A 6,946-nucleotide genomic window follows, 5' to 3' on the forward strand; every position below is an offset into this window, starting at 1 on the left:
TAAGGGTGTCCCCCTAAATCCCTGAAGACTTAGCCAAGAGGAGACTCTCGAAGCCTTGCAAGACAGCACACCAGCTACTTCTGACCCTGAAGGTGATGGTTCTGAGAACTTGGTTCCTTCCTGGGAAAGGGTCAATGAGAAAACCAGAGAAAAATAAGACTTCCTAGAAACATACAGATGTTCTAACTTTTCAAATAAAATCTTACTTGGGACCTAAGAAAATGAGTTCTTGGGTAGCTTATTCTTCATTGTCTGTTCTATAACGTCATCTTTCACCAAACAGATTCTGGGGGAACTTGATGGGGCTGCCAGGAATGGAGGCTGTCCTAGGCGGAGCACTGCCGGGGGAGGGGGCAGGGGAGGATCTGCAGCTCTAAGGCAGCCCAGGGCTCCAGGCAGCAGAAAGTCCTAGAATACTTCGAAAATGCAAGAGCCAGTTTTGCAGAGGGACCTCTGCTCAAGCCTCTCCATGAGAATGCAAACTGCCAGGTGCGGGAGAAAGCGGGAGAGCAGCGCACCCTGGCATCAGAATGCCACCAACCTGGGCTGAGTGCCGATTCTATTCTCTCACTGTGACTTCAGGCAGGGCAAGTCCATTCATTTCTGATTGAGTCTTTCTCGCCTGTAAGAGGACACACTACTGCCCTCCTAGAGTTTTCGGATTAAATGTGATTATAAAACATTCAATAGCATGCTTAACCCAAGTACTAAAAGTGGTTCTCTTAGCCACTTAAAAACATTTTGATCACTTACCTTAGTACCTAGGTTTTGCTCAAGGTGACTGGCTAAATGAGGGCTTGATTTTCCATCTGACTCAAGCAATGGTTCTTGTTTGAGGGCAGTTTTATCCCCCAACATATAACTGGCAACATCAAAAGGCATTTTAGATTGCTGCAACTGGGTGTGTGTGTGTGTGCTACTGTGATCTAGTGGGTAGAGACCAGGCATGCTGGTAAACATCCTGTAACGCACAGGACAGTCTCTCTACCCACCCGCGCCCCAACAAGTTATCTGGCTTCAAATGAGGACCCCTTACCTCAATGGAGAACCTGGGCTTGGCTGATCCAGACAAGGAAAGTGGGGAAGAATGTAGGCTTGCGGGTGTGGGATCTGGAGGCACCTGAAAACTACTCCCACCATCCCGGAGGAGGAACCCTCTTACCAGGATACTTTTAGAAGCTGTAACACAAGGGCTATGCTTTGTAGCCCTCCCCCCCACCTTTTTTCCTGATTCAGAATTAAGACTTATAGGTCAAGTTGGGTATGGTGGCACATATCTGAAAAACCAGCTACTCAGGAGGCTGAAGCAGGAGGATATCAAGTTTGAGGCCACCATTGCCAACTTGATGTGACCATCTTAAAATACAATTAAAAAAAAATGGGTGTGGGATGTAGCTCAGGGTAGTTTGCCAAGTGTATGGGAGGCCCTGGGTTCAATCCCCAGTGCAGGGGAAGGGGGCGGTATAAGATAAACTGAGTCACAGGTCATAGTTTTGTAAGATACGAAAAAAGTATAGAAATTGGAGGATCAGAATGAAAAAGCAGCTAGAGATTGAAATGTGGTCTAAGGGAATAAAAAAAAAAGGGGAGTAATACGTAGTAGCCAAATATGATTTGGCTCCATTCTTGATTTTCTTCCTAAGATAAGGCAAACCACATATGAAACAAACTATAAATACCAAGAAAATGGGAATTTGCATGATTCTGAAAAAAGACCAGTTCTTTGGAAAGTCAGCGAAGTTATCTGGCCAGGCCACTATTTGCTCATGCTGTAGCCTCAAGAATTAAGTAAACTTAGGAAAAATCCTGATTTCACCATAGTTTTGGCCAATTTTGACATTTCATTTGCGTGGCAGAGCACTTTAAGGCACAGTGAGCCCATCAATTCTGAAACAAGAACTGGTACCTTAACCTAGCCTAAGCCTTTCTCAGTAATGAAAGTTTGAGAATACAGATTAATCCTACCATATTAAAAAGTGCTACTGAAGTGTTTTGATTGGCATGCTTAGGACCCACTAAATTAAATCAGACATTTTCCATGGAATCTGCTGAAAATGCATTTAGACTTAGGAATCTTAATTTTTACCTTAAAAGTCAGTTACTTAGGCTTCAAATTTCAGCTTTAATTCTCTACAAAATGGAGATAAAATGGACGTGGTGGCACACATCTATAATCCCAGCATCTCGGGAGGCTGAGGCAGGAGGATCACAAGTTCAAAGCCATCCTCAGCAGCTTAGTGAGGCCCTAAGCATCCTGAAGTGAGATCCTGTCTCTAAATAAAAAGGGCTGGCGCTGTGGATGACTGGGCGGTAAAGCGCTCCGGGTTCAATCCCTAGTACAAAAAAAAAAAAGAGAGATAATAGTCCCTGTTCCCAGAGCTGTGGTAAAAATCAAGTAAGAGTATGCACCTGAGTTCAGTTCACTTTGTACTAAGTGGGTCACACGATTTATAGTGCTCTAAAACCCGGAAGGAGGCTTTTTACTTTTACTTTATATTGCTCTTCAGGAGCAGTTCAACATGGTCATGCTGGCTGGGCTTTTAAAAGAATCCAAACAAAGAAGATGCTATTTAAGAAAGCAAATTAGTTATTTCACAGCATATCTTAATTTCTTGAACTTCATACAGTCCTTGGAGGTAATTATTTCCATTTTACAGATAAGGAAAATGAGATCCAAAGTACAAAATCTGCGAAATATTGAATTAGATGCCTTCTATCAAAGGCAGTAAAGACAAGGGAACTTGAATTGTAATGGAAGTCCAAGACTGGAGAATAACGAAATTCTATAACTGCTGTGCCTTGGAAGATCTGTGTGTGGGGGGGCAGTATCCTAGGTTAAACTACCAGGATTTGGAGCACACAGGAAATGACTGAAAAATCAGATGCTACAAAAGGTGACAGAATGCCCTTCGATGTTTTGTTTTGGATTTAAAGATCTCAGAATGAGAGATAGGGAGTCCAAGTGGTTCCATTTGGGGTTACACCTAAGTGCGTCCGAACAGGGGTGATGGTGGAAGGGGGCATGCTCTTCCTGCAGAAGATTAAAAGACTAGATCCTTGGAAGAGAATATATGAGGGTCCAGATGTGAAGTACGATCACCTAAAAGGTTGAACTAGCAATGTTGAGAAGTTTGTTAAATAAATAGACCATTTCTGCAAGTCTTGACCACAAATATGATCTTTGTAGGAGGACATATTTTACAAGATCTAAGAATCTCCTGTTTAAGAAACCAAAATATGACTGATTTGAGAGCTCTCCTGACAAGATTCTAGTCAGGAGAAGACCTTTCTCATCTCCCTGGTTACATGCAGTTCAGGAAAGGCCATGGAGAGCTGGCCAGGACAAGCACATTTTTAGAGTCTACTTTTAGAAACCTAATGAAGACAGTAGCTTTCAAAGTATAAATTTTGAGAACCTTCATCCATTTGTTGAAGAGATAAACCCAGAAGATCTGCCTAGCTTCTAGATAGCTAGATGGAGATAATTAAAAAAAGAAACATTCTGAGAAACACCATTGGATGGATGACTTTAACAAATGGACCAAGTTTCCAAATATACATTAACGTATAGAATAGGAAAGTTGCAATGCAATTCAAACACAACCAAGAGCCCAATCACAGTTTTTTTAAAGAAGTATTTTTGGTTGTAGATGGACACCTTTATTTTTATGTGGTGCTGAAGATCGAACCCAGTGCCTCACACGTGATAGGCAAGCGCTCCACCACTGAGCTACAAACCCAGCCCCAATCAATCAGTTTTTTTTTTTTTTTAAATCCATAGCTTAGAGAGAAATGTCCTTAATTCAGGAAGTATAGGCTGTCATAATAGCTTTAAAAGCTGCTTTCAGATGCTCATTCAATTATTTTTGCAAGTAAATTCTTATTATTTCTAGCAAGTTTTTGTTGTAGTCTCAACATGGAAGAAATGAAGTATCCTATCTCTTCAGTTTTTCTGTGGTTTTAAATGACTTTTCAGAAAATTTTATTTCATGAAAAATACCAACTTCACAGGTATGGGTATTAGCTCTATTTTGTTTTGTCATTTAATAAACCTCATATTTTCAGTCCAGATAATTTACAATTGCCTATTTAGTGTAAGCTAAACCCACAAATTATCAAGTATTCCTGCAATCCTTTTTGAAATTTTAGCTTTCTATTTTAACCTTTAGAATTATGTTTGTCTACAATGCCTACAATTTCCATACTTCGGCACATCACATTTGATTCAAGTGAACTTGAAACCATTACCCCAATCATGTCTCTTGGTAATTCCCCTGAAATTGTGGGAATAGACCTTGTCAAAGTTTCACTGGTTTTGACTTTGGGAAATGTCACAAAATAGATGTAAGCCTTGGTGCTTTAAAATGGGAATACCTACAATTTATTTTCCTAAAGTAATTACATATGTGTAGTTCTTGGATCAACATAAGACTCAAATTCTCAATCTGATTACAAGTTTAATTATGAACTTCTTCTAGAATATTCTAATTCAACAGAAGCTCCATCTGACTGCTTCCGCAGCATTCCTGTGCTTCGAGGTTCTGAACAGCCCTTAAAATGGTGACTGACTTCCCCCCTCCTGATGTTCAATATTAATATAAGCATTAAATTATGTATACTATTGCTAGAAGCCTTGGGTAAACATTGAATTGTTGCCGGTAGGCACTGAGCAGACTTACATAAAACCTTGACTCTCATTTACTGCCTTTTCTTTAACAAGCTCTTTGCTACTAAGCCAGTTCTTTTCAGTTTTGTTGTGAATTCAGCTCAAGAGTTAAGCCTTCCATGTTATGAAAAATGGAAGGGATCTGTGTACATGCTCTTACAAAGATTTATGACTTTAAACACATTCAAAGGCACCAGGAAAGTATTTCTGTAGCTCATTTAGTCACCAGTTCATGAACGTCCTCTTTACCATGAGACTTAAGACTTGAGTCCAAAATCAACTTGAGGACCTAGAAATGTGTGCTTTCTCTTTAGTTGTTTTCCTCTTGTCTCTTGAATTCCCACCTCTGATCAATGAACCCCATTTACTATTTTAAATATCTGACCACCTGTCCTCCCTATTGAAATTTTCCTGCACTTTAAAAATGGTATCCCCCCCCCCGCCCCCATTATTCAGCTACAGTTTTTATTTAAGCCCTGAAATACAGAGTAGTGATGTCTGGCTATACTTTTTAAAAAATTCTTTTTAGATATACATGACAGTAGAGTGTACTTTGACATACATATGTGGAGTATAACTTCCCATTCTTGTGGTTGTACATGATGTGGAGTTGCACTGGTCATGAATTCATATAGGAACATAGGAAAGTTATGTCAGATTAATTCTACTCTTTCCTAAAAATGGTTTATCCTTTAAAATGAAAAAACAGATAAATGAAAATGGAGGTAGCAGAAAATCTCAACAGCAGAAAAATGGAATTATTTTGTAGTTTTCAACTACTCCACATGGTTAGCAGGAGACAAAATACAGATAATTACTGATATATCAAGTGGGGAGGTAATTCCACTCTACACAGATCAGCTACTTTTTTTTTTTTTTTGTGGTGCTGGGAATCAAACTCAGGACTTCATGCATGGTAGGTAAGTGTTCTATTGCTAGTTGTATCCCCAGCCCTATTTTTAATCTTTATTGAATGGAATCTCATTAGGCTTTTCAATGTCCTTTCCTATATTTTATCAGTGCTCCATTGCTCGGTTACTTAATCACTAATAGTAAATGGCTGAGTTCTAGAACAGTCACAAAATAAAGTATTACCACAAATATCAAATTTTTGTAGAAGTATAATGACATGTGAAAGATGTTCACAATATATAATAAACACCTCCAATCCTTGTAATTCATAAAAAGTTTTGGAGTGAGAAAAGTAGAAACTTAAGGGAAAGGTAGGAAATTGGATAGTAGACTGAGTGAGAACCAGTGACTGGTTTGGTTGATCCACCAAAGAGGATAATTTAACTTGTAATAACTAATTTATTGCGCCTCTTCTGTTGCTATTTTCTAAATCTAATCATTCTAGCCTTCTTTAGTATTATTAAATACCTTTGCATAGGGATTATTTTGATAAAATCCTTTATAGAAAGAATTACATAACTTTACAATAACTAAGCTTCTAGGCAAACCAAATATTTTCAGCTTAGTACCTATCCTCTCAAGTTGTGAAAACAGAATTAATATAAAGCCTTCTCTCAATAGGTTGGCCAAATTTTTGGTTCTTCCCGATGCAGATTATCCAGGTTGGTAAGGCTGTTGCTGTTAACACAAGTCGAGTTCCTGGGGCCTCTCTTCCTCAGTGCTTTATAAATTAGAAAATTCGCATAACCACCCATGGAAAGGCAGGTGCAGACTTAGAAATAGGTTAAGTGCTTATCAGTTTTGCTAACATTGGTACCAGACAAAGTTTTGACTAACCAATGCAAGGAAAGCCTTAAAACATTATTTTAAAGGTCCTCTGGAAGATCTTGACCTCAAATTAGGTAAAAGAAGTTCATTTCATAGGTCATCCAATCTAAACTGCACTTCCCAAAATTAATTTTCATACTTCTGGAGGCAATCGTAAAACTGACAAAAGTAATTCTGGCATATAATTCTAGGGCAATGATCTTTCCCATCATTGAATCCACATACTTCAGTCTCAAGCACAGCCTAAGAATTTGTCAAAATCTACAACAAAAATACTTAGGATGGCTGTGTGATACTTCAAGTTTTGAGCGAATAGAAATTTAAGTTCTTTAAAATGACCTCAGAAATCTCTTTTTAACCAAATGGCAACTATTTATTCCAATCAGCATCAAACCAATTTCATAAATGGAGTAATGTTTTTGTCTATCACAAAACCTACCTTTCAGAAGGTACTTTTAACTGAAAGCTTAAAACTTATACTTTCATATTAGAAATTAGTTTTATAGATTTGGTGTTAAAAAGGCAAAATTTTGTAAACAA

Source organism: Sciurus carolinensis, chromosome 15, assembly GCF_902686445.1.
Source record: "Sciurus carolinensis chromosome 15, mSciCar1.2, whole genome shotgun sequence".
Classification (NCBI taxonomy): Eukaryota; Metazoa; Chordata; class Mammalia; order Rodentia; family Sciuridae; genus Sciurus; species Sciurus carolinensis.